This window comes from Pongo abelii, chromosome 15, assembly GCF_028885655.2.
Source record: "Pongo abelii isolate AG06213 chromosome 15, NHGRI_mPonAbe1-v2.0_pri, whole genome shotgun sequence".
Classification (NCBI taxonomy): Eukaryota; Metazoa; Chordata; class Mammalia; order Primates; family Hominidae; genus Pongo; species Pongo abelii.
The window spans coordinates 90,224,905-90,242,757 of NC_072000.2; positions in this window are offsets into that span (position 1 = coordinate 90,224,905).

The following is a 17,853-nucleotide window of genomic DNA, read 5'->3' on the forward strand; positions in this document are numbered from 1 at the left end:
AGATGTACATGCCCAAGCCATCACAACAGACCAAAGACTGTTGATTGACCACATGGAATAGGGTACACATTGAAAGATGTCTCTACAACTGCCCAGGCTGGTTAAATGTGGGTAGATTATGCACATCTGCAAGCCAGCTGTTGCCTTCAGCTCGATCCCATTCAATGTAAAAAGCCCAGGAGGTCAAGGAGAAAAGCTTTTCAGTTCTCTGCTATACAAACACATGGTGGTACAGGTGGATCCTTGCCCAGTCCAAGTGTCAGAATGCAGAGAAGGAATTGTGGACACATTGACCCTTCTTCTTATTGTTTTCATCTGCATTATGTATTCATGGAGTTGCACGTATTAGTTAAGACAAGTACCCTAGAAACAGGAAGCCTTTGTTCTTTTTCTAACCAGCTGAAAATTACCAAGTAGAGTTAGAAAATATTCCTAGATTCTTTGTTTATTTCTTCATTTATATTTGTATAAAATGTAATGTGCTTCTTGAAACAGGAGGATGACAGAAATTGGTTTGCAAAGGACTTGGCCAATTGTGTTTGTTTAAAAAGATGAGAGGAATTCAAAATGAGATTATTCCTTGTGAGGATAACATTCACCTTTGACTTCCATTCTGATGTGGCACCTGGGGAAAACATCAATCAAAATGGAAAAATAGAGAAGAATTAAAGTCAAGGAGAACCTCAGATAAAACATGTGGGAGTTAGTAAAAAAAAAAATGTTACTGGTATTAGTAACAATCTAAGGGTTTCTTTAGGGGGGTCAAGAATAATCTGAAAGGAGCAAAGACAAATTTCTTTAGCAAGACAAGAGATCAGAATGAATGAGTAAATCAGGCATTAATGAGCAGATTGAGAGTTCCTTTGGGAGGTTGGAATTGAAGACTTTCCTCCCAAGTCTCAGTTTCAGTGGCTTATATGAAATGCTTTAACAGGCACAGGCAAGAAAGAAACTGTATGGTCACCTGCTCTCATGTTTCTTATTTGTGTTTTCTTCAGAGCCCAATTAGGCATGTCTACTATAGGCAAGGAGGTAAAAGTGACTCTTTCTCAAATACTGAGTTTCCTATTTCTAGGCCTTTCCTTTATTTTAATTTCTCCCATTAGTTTTTTCCCCCACTAACATGCTCAGTCTTTTTGAAATAAAGGGAAAGAATATAATTCAGTTGCCCTATAAAGTTTATTATTGTATTTTCTTCCAGGAACAATTACACTTTAATTACAAAAAAAAAAAAAAAAATTCCTACCAAAATCAGCACTTTGGAGATTTCCCTACAAAAATCAGGAAATTTCAGGTGTGTTGGTGGGCATATATGGGGGCTTTGTGATATGTTTTGAATCACTCCACATATCACCTCTCTACTCTCTTAAAGATAAGGCTACCAGTGCCTATATGGGTCTCTTTGCATCTGGTATAAAATGGCATGTCTCATTACCTATTCATAAGGCATACATCATGGTTATGGGACAGACAAACAGGAATGCAAAACAGGTTTAGAAAAGGAACTGTCTTAGTCAATTTTCTGTGGCTTATAAGAAAATACCTGGAAGAGGATAATTTATAAAGAAAAGATTGTATTTCTTATTTGTATGGAATCTGAGAAGTCCCAGGTTGAGGAGTCCTGTCTGGTGAGAACCTTCTTGCTGGTGGGGAGTCTCTGAAGAATCCTGGGGTGATGCAGGGTATTGCAAGAATGGGGCTGAGTAGGCTAACATGCTATTTCAGATCCCTCTTCCTCTTCTTATAAAGCCACCATTTCCCCTCCCATGATAACCCATTAATCCATTAACTCACGCATAGATTAGTCCATTCATAAACGCAGAGCTCTCATGACTCAATCACCTCTTTAAGGTCCCACCTCTCAATACTGGCACTTTGGGGATGAAGTTGCAACATGAGTTTTGGAGATGACATTCATACCACAGCAGAAAGGAAAAGGTTTCTAGAACATTTTGACTACAGACATTTCGCTCTTAAAGAGGTCTTGTTATACCTAAGTAATATTTGTTAGATTCTTTGAGGAGTGAGAAACAGCTTGAATTATCAATATGCTTTCCCAGTTTGCTTTATAAAACCAAGTGGCTATTCTCTCATTAGTGAAAATCATAAAACTCTGCACACTTATGTCCCTGTGGGTATATACACTTTGCTTTTCTCTTATCCCTTATTTCCTCCTTGATTCTATGAGACTAGTTATGGGCAATGCTTGCTCCGTAGAAGTTTTAATCGAACAGCTTTCTCATTTTAATTTGCCTCTAGATAATAGTTTGCTTTCTTAATTAATGCTGTAAAAACACACATTATGATCTTTACCTGAAAGATGTTTTGATTAACACCAGTACCTATGGTTTTGGTTGACTAAAGTACTCTTTTCCCCCTGCAGAGAAGCTGTGCTCTGTTAAGCAGCTGCTTCATTTCACCCCAGAGGTTGCTGCATTTTGCTAACTGTAAAAATAATGTTTATTTATGATACAATTTGTAAGGAGTTCTTCATATCAATGGAAATAAAATTCCCACCCATCCCCCACCCATTCTCTGAGAAAGATAAACATCTTTCTCACTCTGGCTCTTCCTTTTTGCCCTTTCTCATTCGATTTCCCCCTTCCTCTCAAATACTGTCTCTGTATCTGTATAACTTCACATAATAGAACGCCTATGAGCACTCTTGAAAAACCACTCATCATAATAATGATAATGAGAATAATGGCAATTTATTGAGCAATTCCTATGTGCTTGGCTTTATTATAAGGTTTTTACATGGCATTGTCTCAATTGTTTTCACAACAGTCCGATAAAGTATAAAATATTATTATTCCTCTTGTATAGAGGAAATCAGCTGAGGTTCAGAGAGGTTATACAGCAACTAAGCAGAGGAACAGCTGCACTGTGCCTGCTATGAATCCATCCATTCTTTGAATTGATATTAAGCATTCTCGTTCAGTACATGGCTACTAGTCACTTGAAATAACAGACACTAACAAATATGAACCAATGTCCATATAGTAATCAGTTTTTGTTCTAAAGTTCAAATTAGATCATGACACTCTCCCACTTAAAATTATTCAGTTGACCCCAGTTTCCTTCAAAACAAAGTTCACTTTTGTTGTGTATCCTGTCTTCGTGGTCTGGTTCTAGCTTATGATCTGGATATTCCATCTCTCCTAATCCCTACCCTCCTTAAGTCAGCCTTATTGCCAGGGCCTTGTATATTTCCCTTTGTCGCGATATACTTCTTTCCCTACCCAGCCTGGATCCTACTCCTCTTGGAGTCTCAACTAGGACAATTCTACTTCTGGATGGCCTTCTTGACAGTCCCAGCCTCCCCGATTTCGTTCTCTCTTCATGCTCTTGTAATCCGAAGCTTGCATATCTCTTTATTTGCTTACTGGATTTTTCCCACTTACTGCTATCCTGGGGGAAGGAGCAGCTCCTTCCTCATTACGTTTCCACTTACAAAGTGCTTCTCATTGAGTAATAATAATAATAAAAAAAATGCTTGACAAATGAATAAACAGAGAACTAAGGCTGAACTTAAATAATACCCGGGGACAAATTTAAGAGTTAACATATGTTAATGCTTGTCCCTTCAAACTTACCTATAGGAAAATGATTTCTGTCTCCTTATAAGTCAGTGCATAGTGGTTGGTTTAGGGATGGCAGGAGAACAAAACCTGGCAAAAGACTAGGTTAATTTGGCTAGAACTATTGGGAACTATCGGGAAGAACTATTCTTCCCTTCCCGATAGTTCTACAGAAAACTTTTTCTGTAAAGAACTAGGTAGTAATACTTTTTGCTTTCTCAAGGGCAGTAAGTTGAGGAAATATAGATCTGGATCTGTTGATGTGCTCCAAATCAAAAAGCCTGGTCAAAAAGGAAAAAAATATAGAAATATGTAATACATATATTTATAATGTATATATAATATATTAACATACAATGTATATATAATATATAATATATTGGATATAATATATAATATATATTATAGATATTATATATATTATATCTATAATATAATATATTATATATAATATATATATTATATCTATAATATAATATATTATATATAATATTATATATATTATATATATTGTAGATGATATATATTATACTATGTAGTATATATATAGTATATACTATATATTATATATAGTATAATGTATATACTATATATAAATATATAATGTATAATGTATACATTATATATGATATATAATGTATATATTATATATGACATATAATGTATATATTATATTATATATTATATATCATGTATACATAATATATAATATATTAATATGTATATATTATATATTATATATCATGTATACATAATATATAATATATTAATATGTATATATTATATATTACATATTAATATATAATGTATACATTATATACGTTACATATTAATATATAACGTATATAATGTATACATTATATATTAATCTGTATGTTATATATTAATATATAACGTATACATAATGTATACGTTATATATTAATATATAATGTATACGTTATATATTAATGTATATGTTATATATTAATATATAATGTATACATTATATATTAATGTATATGTTATATATCAATATATAATGTATATATCATATATTAATGTATATTATATATCAATATATAATGTATATATTATATATTATAATCATATATAATATATATTATATATTATAATCATATATAATATATATTATATATTATAATCATATATAATATATATTATATATTATAATCATATATAATATATATTATATATTATAATCATATATAATATATATTATATATTATAATCATATATAATATATATTATATATTATAATCATATAATATATATTATATATTATAATCATATATAATATATATTATATATTATAATCATGTATAATATATATTATATATTATAATCATGTATAATATATATTATATATTATAATCATGTATAATATATATTATATATTATAATCATATATAATATATATTATATATTATAATCATATATAATATATATTATAATCATATATAATGTATATATTATAATCATATATAATGTATATATTATATATTATAATCATATATAATGTATATATTATAATCATATATGCTATATAATGTATATATTATAATCATATATGCTATATAATGTATATATTATAATCATATATGCTATATAGTGTATATATTATAATCATATATGCTATATAGTGTATATATTATATATTAATATATAGTGTGTATATTATATATTATATATTAATATATAGTGTGTATATTATATATTATATATTAAGATATAGTGTGTATATTATATATTATAAAGATATAGTGTGTATATTATAGATTATATATTAAGATATAGTGTGTATATTATATATTATATATTAAGATATAGTGTGTATATTATATATTATATATTAAGATATAGTGTGTATATTATATATTATATATAGTGTATATATTATATATGATGTATATATCATATATAATATATTATATATGATGTATATATCATATATAATATATTATATATGATGTATATATCATATATAATATATTAATATATGATGTATATATCACATATAATATATTAATATATGATGTATAGATAATATATAATGTATATAATATATAATATATAATATACATTATATATTAATATATATAATATATAATATACATTATATATTAATATATATAATATATAATATACATTATATAATGTATATACTATATATAATATACATTATATAATGTATATACTATATATAATATACATTATATATTAATATATATAATATATAATATACATTATATATTAATATATAATATATAATATACATTATATATTAATATATAATATATAATATACATTATATATTAATATATATAATATATAATATACATTATATATTTATATATAATATATAATATACATTATATATTTATATATAATATATAATATACATTATATATTTATATATAATATATAATATACATTATATATTAATATATAATGTATATACATATAAAATTGCCTAAGTCAGTCTATGTTGGGGTTCTACGACTTTTTGCTGAAATAATCTTGACTAACACCCTGCTTTGATTTATGCTTTCATATCTCTTCCCTATTCCACACTTCTGTCAATCATTAAATGTTCGCCTGAGTTATTCTGAAATGTAGATGTGACCATGTAACTTCCCTTCCTAGAATGCCTCGGTGATTCCTCATGACTTTTCAATGACTGCTTTGGTGTTGAATAGAACCCCGGTCTGCCTATCCAGTTCCATTTAATGTTACCTCCCCATAGGCCACAGTTCTAACTCTACGCTTGACATTCGCTGTACATAACATATTTTTTCACTCTTCCGGGGCTTGGCAGATACACATTACTTTCTGTCTGAGTAGCATTCTCATCCAGCCTTGTTAACGTGTGTTCTTACCTTAAGACCCTGATGAAATATCATCACTTCCCTATACCTCCACTTAGTTGCTTCATCTTTTTCTCTCATGGAAAACTTAGATCTGCTTCTTCTAGCATTCATTGCACTGCATGGTAATTGTTTAATCCTGTGACTTTCTCTCCGTGGAATATTTGATCTTAGTTAAGATGTCTTGTTCATCATTATAAACATAATGTATAACACATTCTTGAGACACAGTAAGTGATCAATAATTGTACAGAGAATGAATAAATGAATGCATCAAGTGAGGTGATGTTCTTTTTATTTTAGTATCAATATAAAGCAGGGGACAACTTTACAGAAAAAGGAAAGTTTTTCTGTAAAGGACTAGATAGTAAATACTTTTGGCTTGCAGGCCATACCATCTCTGTCACACTCTCAACTCTGCATTGAAGAGCAAAAGCGCCCTTGGACGATTAACAAAATGAATGGGTGCTGCTATGCTCCAAGAAAACTTCATTTATAAATTGGGTAACAGGCTAAATTTGCCCCTGGGCTTTAGTTTGCCAGCCACTATTATAAGGGAAAGAGACAGTTTACAGTTCTAAAACCAAATGTAAATATATTTTGAAAGAGAGGTCTCTGCATGAAATAGACAGGGGGTGCCTAGATTTTAGGATAATCATGTTGAAGTCCCTGTCTCTGAGATACAAAAGCTCTGATTTGCAACCTCTTTAAAATGGCATTTTAAAACTCTATGTTCCAAAAGCTCCATTACATTTTATTAAAATCTATCCGGTCACATAATCAATAAATGCTGATTGAAAAAGTAATCATACTTTCTTATTTGAAGAAATTTAAAATAAGATGTTCAAATTTAACATTGAATATGCGCTCTGTGAATAGAAAATGTATTTCACTATAAAAGTCAGTGAATATCTTAGTTTCTTTTTGAGAAATACAGCGCATCTTTTATTTTCCTTTATTTTTCAATCAAATGTTATTTTTCAAATTTTTTTTCCTTAAACTGTTTCCAAAACCCAGTGAGAGCTCTCTAATGTAAAAGTATCATGCTTAGAAAGGGTTCCATTTTGCAGATAAAATGAGAACAACTATTATAGTTTTATATTTTAAAAATCATTCAATAGTGGAATATTTGATGGTTTCCAATTGTGAGTCCCTCTAAGCATTGAACAGTTAGAAGCATTGAGCTTGGAAGGAGATGGAAAAACTCACATTGGAAGACTATACATGAGCAAACATATGGAAATCATTTAATTATTTGGAGGTCATCTTTTGGACAGTGTCTGTTGGGCTCAGCTGGAGCTTAATGCAAAAGCCCCAAAGCTCTAGCCGTACCCTCCATTCCCTTCAGTGTATTTCACCAAAAAGCCACACAAATCTGCATCCTAATTAGGATAAGTTTTGGAGTATATCTGCCCAAATTAACAGGCACTTTTACGCAGATATGATACTGTCATGGCCGCATCCCTGCATCCAGTTTCTCTCTCTCTCTCTCTCTCTCTCACTCTGTGTGTGTGTGTGTGTGTGCGTGCGTGAGTGTTTCTTAATGCCAAATTACACATATTGTGCTTTTCGTTTTGTTTTATTTCTATTTGTTCAGCTTGCTAGATACATGATGGAATTTTGGATGCTAGGTTTTATAAAAATATCATCAGATTCAAATGGCCTTTTGTAGGAAGTTTATAATCTACTTTTATTTTCTAAGTTTTAAAGAGACTTCGTATCAGTGCATGAAAGCACTTTGAAGGCTATACTGGCACATATACAGAAACATCATTGGCAAGAGTAGAATTCATAAAATATGGGCAATTTGGATCGCAGAGTTAATCCACTTTTAAGTCCCTAAGTTAAATGTCATTTCTTTATAGTCCAGATAGAGATCCCCTGTATCAGCCAGGGTTCCCTGGAGAACAAAAACCAAAGTATATATTATATATGCATGTACATACACACATATATACCTATCACATATGTATGTATATAATATGATAATGTTATTATCTATAATGTAATAATATAATCTGTATGTATCTATATATTATATATGAATGGAGATAGATAGATGGGTAGCTAGATAGACAGAAGGGATTTATTTTTTAAGAGATTGGTTTATGGGATTGTGAAACCTGAAGCCCATAGGTCAGGCTGGGAACTCAGGGCAAAGATAAAACCCAGACTGCTATTAGCATGATATGGCATCAAGATCAGGATATCAAGGATGTGGTTATAACACACTTTGTTAAGACCTCAGAAAGATTCAAAGCAGTGCCTTTTAGACCCTTTTGACAAGACAAAAAAGGTGTGGTTTTACCACACCTCCCTGACTCTTAGCTCAGGTAGGAAGCCTTTATTGCGTAGAATTCTGGGCATGACTTTGGGACAATGGAATGAAGCTCAATAAAATTTTATAGAAAACCAATAAAATGGTTTTATTTTAAAGAGTTTCATCAGTGGAATTACCATTAACTTCAACTAAAATGAAAAGAGGCATTTAGACCATCAGTCTCTTATTAGGAAAACTATTCATTGCAAACTCATGCCATGTCTCATGAAAAGGAAGCACCACTCAGAGATCAGGTACAAGAGCAATAAACAATCATGTATGGGAAGTAGAGTGGGCTCCAACCAAGGAACTGGCTGTATGTATTGGTCTTGATTTCAGAATCCTTATGGCACATTACCTGCAATGTGCCTTCCATTTTCTCCCTTTTTAAATAAAAGAGTCTACAGTGGCTCTTGTGTCCCTAGCTTATAACAGTAGCTCTATGTTAGAAGAAACAATGGGGGTAATTTGTCCCTTTACTTCCTAGTTTATAGGTCTTTGGATTGAGAGGAGCTACTCCTGAGGGGTCTTGTCATCACCGAAACCTTGTCTTCAAGCCCGATAGTACAATTAGGTGAGAACTTGGAAGTCTTGGAATGGGATGAGTACATTTTGCTCATGGGAGGAATATAAGTAATTTGTGACCAGGGCCAGACTATAGTGGATTAAAGACAGCCATTTATTCATTATCAGTCTCCTCCATAAAAGATGGACTTTATTGTCTATCCTCTTTAATATGTGCTGCTCTGGTGATTGGTTCACAAAATGATGGCAATGGAAGTGACACTGTGCCATTCCCAGGACTAAGCCTATTACATTCATGAGACCAAGCACATAAGCACTAGATGTTGGACCTTCTGTCTAACAGGGTAGTTTTCTTTTAATGCTACAGCTTCAGTGAGAGGAATGCACCCTGGGTTCTGTGAAGGAGGAAGATCTGTGTTCTGCCCAGCAGTCTGATCAGAGATTCAACACATATTTATTGAAAAATCTACAGTGTTCCAGACATATTTCTGAAAAGTTGTATAACTCATGTTTGCATCAAACTGCCTTTATATCTTACATACAGTCAATATCTGCAAACTCAAAGTAGAAAAAATAGTAAAATATTCATATTAAAAGATTTGGAACTGATATTTATTCTGTTAAATGAACATGAAATTTATTTCATGAGCTTGGCTTATGATATCATGGTGTAAAAATAGCCCAAGGTTACATAAAACCCAGATTAGCAGTTAAGAAAGGAATGAATTGTAATAATCAGAATACAAAAAATAGCAGAAATATTTACCACTAAATACTTGAGGAAAATTCATCACAACCAACATGGGAAGCTTTCAATTGATAAGTTATAATACAAGAGATCATTTTATTCATGAAAACTTGAAAATTCTCAAAGTTTTAATTTAGTGGCTGTGTAGAAATCAGTTCTCATTTAACATTGACAGTAGAATGTGCTTTGTGATTGCTTTGCACAAAGTAAAGTAGCGTGAAGTTATGAAAAAAGGCAAAATATAGTTTGGCAAAAACTGAACAGGGGTAAAAGTGAGAACATAGAATGAAATTTTAGAATATTTGTTAATGATAGTATGAATATATTACCTAGTACTGTGCTAGGTATTTTACCCAAACTGTATTAGTTATCTCAATTATTTTCACAATTACTGTAGCAAGTAAGCACTATTATTAACTTTACATTTGCAGATAAGAAAACTGAAGCATTAAACATCTTGTGATTTTCCCAAATCGGTGTTTCAGTTGCTTATTGCTTTATCAACCAAGAAATGGAACAGTACCTCTGCTAACAAGATAAGCATAAACATTAAAGACCCATAAAGAATTGTCTCCCAACAGCCTGAGCCATCACATAAAAGTCTGACTGCTCTCATGGAGAAACCACATGGAAGGATCACCTGGAGAAGAAACGTTTTGAAAACACAAACAGAAGAAAAGACATTCAGCTATCTTAACATCCCAGAGACCTGTAGAACTATTCAGCTGAGCTCACTGAAACCACAGAACCATGAGAGATGATAAAATGTTTGTTGTTTGAATCAACTACATTTCGAAGTGTCATTTCACAAAATATTGAGTAGTGTTTCCTTGTATGAATATACTACATTTTTAAAAGCCAACTTTTCCTTTTAGAAATTAAAAGCAACATCGGAGAAGATGAAATGCGTGACTTCAAAGATTCCGTGGTTTTTCAAATTCTGATTGTGCTTGACCACTGAAATGTAGTAAAGTAAAAAGAGTCCTAGACTGGAAATTGAGAGATCTGGGTTTTATTTTCTACCCTGTCAAAAGCTATCTGATGACCTCAAGCAACTAAGATTCAGATTTTAGATTTAAGTTTTTAAGTTCAATGATAAATTGAACTGTAAAGTGAGAAATTTGGTCTCAATTTGGACCTTTTCTAGAGCTAACATTTTATAACTCTATATTTAAATCACCTAGAACAGTATTTCTCAAAAAGCTAGGGAGAGTCTTCGTTTTGTAGAAATATCTTTCTGATTTCTGGTGGATAAACATCTCCCTTGGCATTTAAACTCAGTTTTGTCCCACCCTCATCGCTATGAAATCACCCCACTCCAAATGTTCTCAAACACCCTCAGGAGGGCTTAACGTCCTGAGTTGAGAATCTAATTCTCAATTTCTACAAAGTCAGCTTTTTGAGAATAAGTAAATTAGTTTGGAGATAACTAATTTTTAAAAAAATTAAGTCTTCTAATCCAAGGACATATTATATCTTTCCATATATTTTGTTTTTATTTTTCTATGCAATTTTGATTGATTTTCAAAATAGAGGTTATCCATATTTTCATGAATTTATTTCTAGGCATTTTATGTTTCTAAAAATATGGAGTTTTTAATTTATTTTTTCAATAGGTTCCAGCTAGTATATAGAAATAAATTGGAATTTTTAATAATGATAATAAATTTAATTACTTAGCTAATTTCTCTCTTTTTAAAATTTCTTAGGATTTTATCTTTTGACAAGTTTGTTGTTTTCTAGTAGACAGTTTAATTTTGTCCTTTCCAAGCTGATTATACTTCATTTCTTTTTCTTGTATATTGCAATGGCTGGGAACCCCGTTCTAATGTTGAATAGAGATAGTGAAATAGCCTTGGCTTGTTCCTGAACTCAGTAGAATCAAATCTAGTTTTTCATCATTAATCTGATGTGATAATTTTGTAGATGTGCTTTATCTGTTTGAGGAAGCTCCTTTCTATTCCTAATTTGCCAAAAATTTTTATGTAGAATAGCTGTTGGGTTTTGACAAATGTGATTATTGAATCTGTAATTTTGTTTTCTTGTTGTGTTAATTTGGTGGGCTACGTTGATTGATTTTTAAATGTTAAATCAGGTGAGATAAACCCTACTTGGTTGTAATGTATTATCTTTTGAGTTGCTAGATTTAATTTACTAATATTTTGTTAAAATTAATTAAATTATAACCTTTCGATATATATTAAATATTTTATGCAGCAGCATATGATCTTAGTCAATGTTTTAAGTCCAATTTGAAAATCATGTGCATTTGGCAGTTATTGAATTTAATATTTTGTACCTGTCAAGTAGTTCTATTTGGTTGACAGTGTTATTCTAATCTTTGGTGTAATTTTTGCTTCTATATATGTGCTTTTGGCTGAGTGTTTTCTCAATTACTGAGAAAGTGCTAAAATCTCCAACTATGATTGTGCATTTGTCTTTATCTCCTTTTTGCACGGTCAGTTTTTGTTATACCAATTTTGACGTGTACATATTTAGAATTATTAGGTCTTCCTAAATCTGCTTTCTAGTGATTGGAGGAAAAAGTATTTCATGTGTTGGAACTCTCCTATGAAAATACAGCCAGTGAATATTTTGAATGACAACCTTCCTGTTGCCCAGGGACTATAAAACATAGCCATGCAACTGTAAGGGCCTTGGACTGATGATCTCTATACCATTTCATTATCTTCACATCATCCTCTGAATTCACTATTGTGGCTGCATATCTCTGCCCGGATGCTAGTGTCTAGCAGCTGGACCATCAATGCCTCTGTAGCAATAGCAAAAAGAAGACTGTTCTTACCAAAAGACTAATAGTCTGCTGAAGCCTCCAAGCCAGGAACCTGTCTTTTCTAATGTGGATGACAGTCCTGTTATATATGTCACTTGCATTTAAAGTAGCATATCCTACTCAAGTGACATGCTAGAATATTCACTTTTCTTTAAATAAACTTATAAAGGAAAAAAGTGAATCCCTGTGATTTTGAGGAGAAACAAAAAGTGTAATTTACATCAAAATTGAATTGGGATTGAAGACAAGGAGCTGAAGGAAAACAATGCAATCTGTGATCCCTGGAGGTATTCAGTAGATGAAATCCAATTTGGGAACTAAACTTAGTGCACTATGTAGACTGGGCACTATCATGGGACTAAAATTTCTGTCTGCTAGGTAAATGGCTATATGTATGAAGGATCAAAGTGATTGACGTAGACAAGGCTCCTTGAGAGCAGAGTCAAGGTCCACTCGAACTAGCCATAAGAGTGATAATTTGTTGCAACACATCGGCACAGAGCTATTGAGAGTCTGAGGCTAAATACTAGGGCATAAGTGAGAGTATGACAAATCAAACCAAGTGAAATTTTGACATTGAGACCAAAAACGGTGGTTGAATCCTTGTGTGCCAAAACGACCCCAAGAGTTTATTAATTGATCTAAATATTCTTGACCTGTAGACCTGTAGGTCCATCAAAAGTGGGTTAGAGTTATTGCAAAGGGTATAAACCATATGCATACAACATACTGGTTGCTGAAAACATCTACCATTTTTTAAATGGGTAAATTGTATGGTATGTATTTTTTTTTCTCTAAAGATAATGCATTTGACTCTTTCAACCCTGTGAATGGGGTGTGGGAGATGTTATTATTTTTGTGTTACTCCCAGGAAGGGTGCATAGGTACAGACCATTACTTAATAAAAAATAACACACCTGATGTTCAGAAGATGGTGCAAGACCTTCTTTTGTATTCCCTCCAAGTCACCTTTCAGTCCATATAATGTCCTGTTTTGATGGGTATCCAGATGTCTCTCTTTTTAGGTCTTCCCTCCCTCTTTTTAATTTTTTTATTATACTCTAAATTCTGGGATAAATGTGCAGAACATGCAGGTTTGTTACATAGGTATACACGTGCCATTGTGGTTTGCTGCACCCATCAAACTGTCATCTACATTAAGTATTTCTCCTAATGCTATCCCTCCCCTAGCCCCCCACCCCACCAACAGGCCCCAGTGTGTAATGTTCCCCTCCCTGTGTCCATGTGTTCTCATGTAACTCCCACTTATGAGTGAGAACTTGCGGTGTTTGGTTTTCTGTTCCTGTGTTAGTTTGCTGAGAATGATGGTTTCCAGCTTCATCCATGTCCCTGCAAAGGACATGAGCTCATCCTTTTTTATGTATTCCATGGTGTATATGTGCCACATTTTCTTTATCCAGTCTGTCATTTATGGGCATTAGGGTTGGTTCCAAGTTTTTGCTATTGTGAATAGTGCTGCAATAAACATACATGTTCATGTGTCTTTATAGTACAATGATTTATAATCCTTTGGGTATACACCCAGTAATGAGATTGCTGGGTCAAATGGTATTTCTGGTTCTAGACCCTTGAGGAATTACCACACTGTCTTCCCCAGTGGTTGAACCAATTTACACTCCCACCAACAGTGTAAAAGCATTCCTATTTCTCCACATCCTCTCCAGCATCTGTTGTTTCCTGACTTATTAATGATTGCCATTCTAACTGGCATGAGATGGTTATCTCATTGTGGTTTTGATTTGCATTTCTCTAACGACCAGTGATGATGAGCTTTTCTCCATTTGTTTGTTGGCCGCATAAATGTCTTCTTTTGAGAAATGTCTGTTTATATCCTTCGCCCAATTTCTGATGGGGTTGTTTGTTTTTTTCTTGTAAATTTGTTTAAGTTCTTTGTAGATTCTGGATATTAGCCTTTAGTCAGATAGATAGATTGCAAAATTTTTCTCCCATTCTGTAGGTTGCCTGTTCACTCTGATGATAGTTTCTTTTGCTGTGTAGAAGCTCTTTAGTTTAATTGGATTCCATTCGTCAATTTTGGCTTATGTTGCCACTGCTTTTGGTGTTTTAGTCATGAGGTCTTTGACCATGCCTATGTCCTGAATGGTATTGCGTAGGTTTTCTTCCAGGGTTTTTATGGTTTTAGGTCCAACCTTTAAGTCTTTAACTCATCTTGAGTTAATTTTTGTATAAGGTATAGGGAAGGGGTCCAGTTTCTGATTTCTACATTTGGCTAGCCAGTTTTCCCAACACCACTTATTAAATAGGGAATCCTTTCCCTATTTCTTGTTTTTGTCAGTTTTGTCAAAGATCAGATGGTTGTAGTTGTGTGGTGTTATTTCTGAGGCCTCTGTTCTGTTCCATTGGTCCATATGTCTGTTTTGGCAGCAATATCATGCTGTTTTGGTTACCGTAGCCTTGTAGTATAGTTTGAAGTCAGGTAGCGTGATGCCTCCAGCTTTGTTCTTTTGGCTTAGGATTGGCTTGGCAATATGCTCTCTTTTTTGGTTTCATATGAAATTTAAAGTAATTTTTTTCTAATTTTGTGAAGAAAGTCAATGGTAGCTTGATGGGAATAGCACTGAATCTATGAATTACTGTGGGCAATATGGCCATTTTCATGATATTGATTATTCCTATAAATGAGCATGGAATGTTTTTGCATTTGTTTGTGTCCTCTCTTATTTCCTTGAGCAGTGGTTTGTAGTTCTCCTTGAAGAGGTTCTTCACATCCCTTGTAAGTTGTATTCCTAGGTATTTTATTCTCTTTGTAGCAAATGTGAATGAGAGTTCACTCATGATTTGGATCTCTGTATGTCTGTCCTTGGTGTATAGGAATGCTTGTGATTTTTGCACATTGATGTTGTATCCTGAGAATTTGCTGAAGTTGCTTATCAGCTTAAGGAGATTTTGGGCTGAGATGATGGAGTTTTCTAAATCTACAATCACGTCATCTGCAAACAGAGAAAATTTGACTTCCTCTCTTCCTATTTGAATACGCTTTATTTCTTTCTCTTGTCTGATTGCCCTGGCCAAGAACTTCCAATACTATGTTGAATAGGAGTGGAGAGAGAGGGCATCCTTGTCTTGTGCAAGTTTTCAAACGGAATGCTTCCAGCTTTTGCCCATTCAGTATGATATTGACTGTGGGTTTGTCATAAATAGCTCTTATTATTTTGAGATATGTTCCATCATTACCTACTTTATTGAGAATTTTTAGCATGAAGGGATGGAGAATTTTATTGAAGGCCTTCTCTGCATGTATTGAGATAATCATGTGGTTTTTGTCATTGGTTCTGTTTATGTGATGGATTACATTTATTGATTTGTGTATGTTGAACCAGCCTTACATCTCAGGGATAAAGCTTACTTTATCATGGTGGTAAGCTTTTTGATGTACTGCTGGATTTGGTTTGCCAGTATTTTATTAAGGATTTTCTCATTGATAGTCATCAGAGATACTGGCATGAAATTTTCTTTTTTGCTGTGTCTCTGCCAGGCTTTGGTATCAGGATGATGCTGGCCTCATAAAATGAGTTAGGGAGGAGTCCTTCTTTATCTATTGTTTGGAATAGTTTCAGAAGGAATGGTACCAGCTCCTCTTTGTTCCTCTGGTAGAATTTGGCTGTGAATCTGTCTGGTCCTGGGCTTTTTTTGGTTGGTTGGCTATTAATTATTACCTCAATTTCAGAATTTGTTATTGGTCTGTTCAGGGATTCGAATTCTTCCTGGTTTAGTCTTGGGAGGTTGTATGTGTCCAGGATTTTATCCATTTCTTCTAGATTTTCTAGTTTATTTGTGTAGAGGTGTTTACAGTATTCTCTGATGGTATTTTGTATTTCTGTGGGATCAGTGGTGATATTCCCTTTAACAACTTTTATTGTGTCTATTTGATTCTTCTCCTTTTCTTCTTTATTAGTCTGGCTAGCATTCTATCTATTTTGTTAATCTTTTCAAAAAACCAGTTTCTGGATTCATTGATTTTTTGAAGGGTTTTTCTTGTCTCTATCTCCTTCAGTTCTACTCTGATCTTAGTTATATCTTGTCTTCTGCTAGCTTTTGAATTTATTTGCTCTTGCTTCTCTAGTTCTTTTAATTGTGATGTTACGGTGTCAATTTTAGATCTTTCCTGCTTTCTCCTGTGGGCATTTAGTGCTATAAATTTTCTTCTAAATATTGCTTTAGCTGTATCTCAGAGATTCTGCTATGTTGTGTCTTCGTTCTCTTTGGTTTCAAAGAACTTCTTTATTTCTGCCTTAATTTTGTTATTTATCCAGTAGTCATTCAGGAGCAGGAGTTCAGTTTCCATGTAGTCATGTAGTTTTGAGTGAGTTTCTTAATCCTGAGTTCTAATTTGATTGCACTGTGGTCTGGGAGACTGTTTGTTATGATTTCCATCCTTTTGCATGTGCTGAGGAATGCTTTACTTCCAATTGTTATGATTTCCATTCTTTTGCATGTGCTGAGGAATGTTTTACTTCCAATTGTGTGGTTTATTTTAGAATAAGTGTGATGTGGTGCTGAGAAGAATGTATATTCTGTTGATTTGGGGTGGAGAGTTATGTAGATGCCTATCAGATCCACTTGGTCCAGAGCTGAGTTCAAGTCCTGAATATCCTTGTTAATTTTCTGTCTTGTTATCTGTCTAATATTGACAGTGGGGTGTTAAAGCCTCCCACTATTACTGTGTGGGAGTCTAAGTCTCTTTGTAGGTCTCTAAGAAATTGCTTTATGAATATAGGTACTTCTGTATTGGATGCATAGATATTTAGAATAGATAGGTCTTCTTGTTACATTGATCCCTTTACTATTATATAATGCCCTTCTTTGTCTTCTTTAATTTTTGTTGGTTTTTAAAGTCTGTTTTATCAGAGATTAGGATTGTAACCCCTGATTTTCTTTGCTTTCCATTTGCTTGGTAAACATTCCTCCATCCCTTTATTTTGAGCCTATGTGTATCTTTGAATGTGAGATGGGTCTCCTGAATACAGTGCACTGACA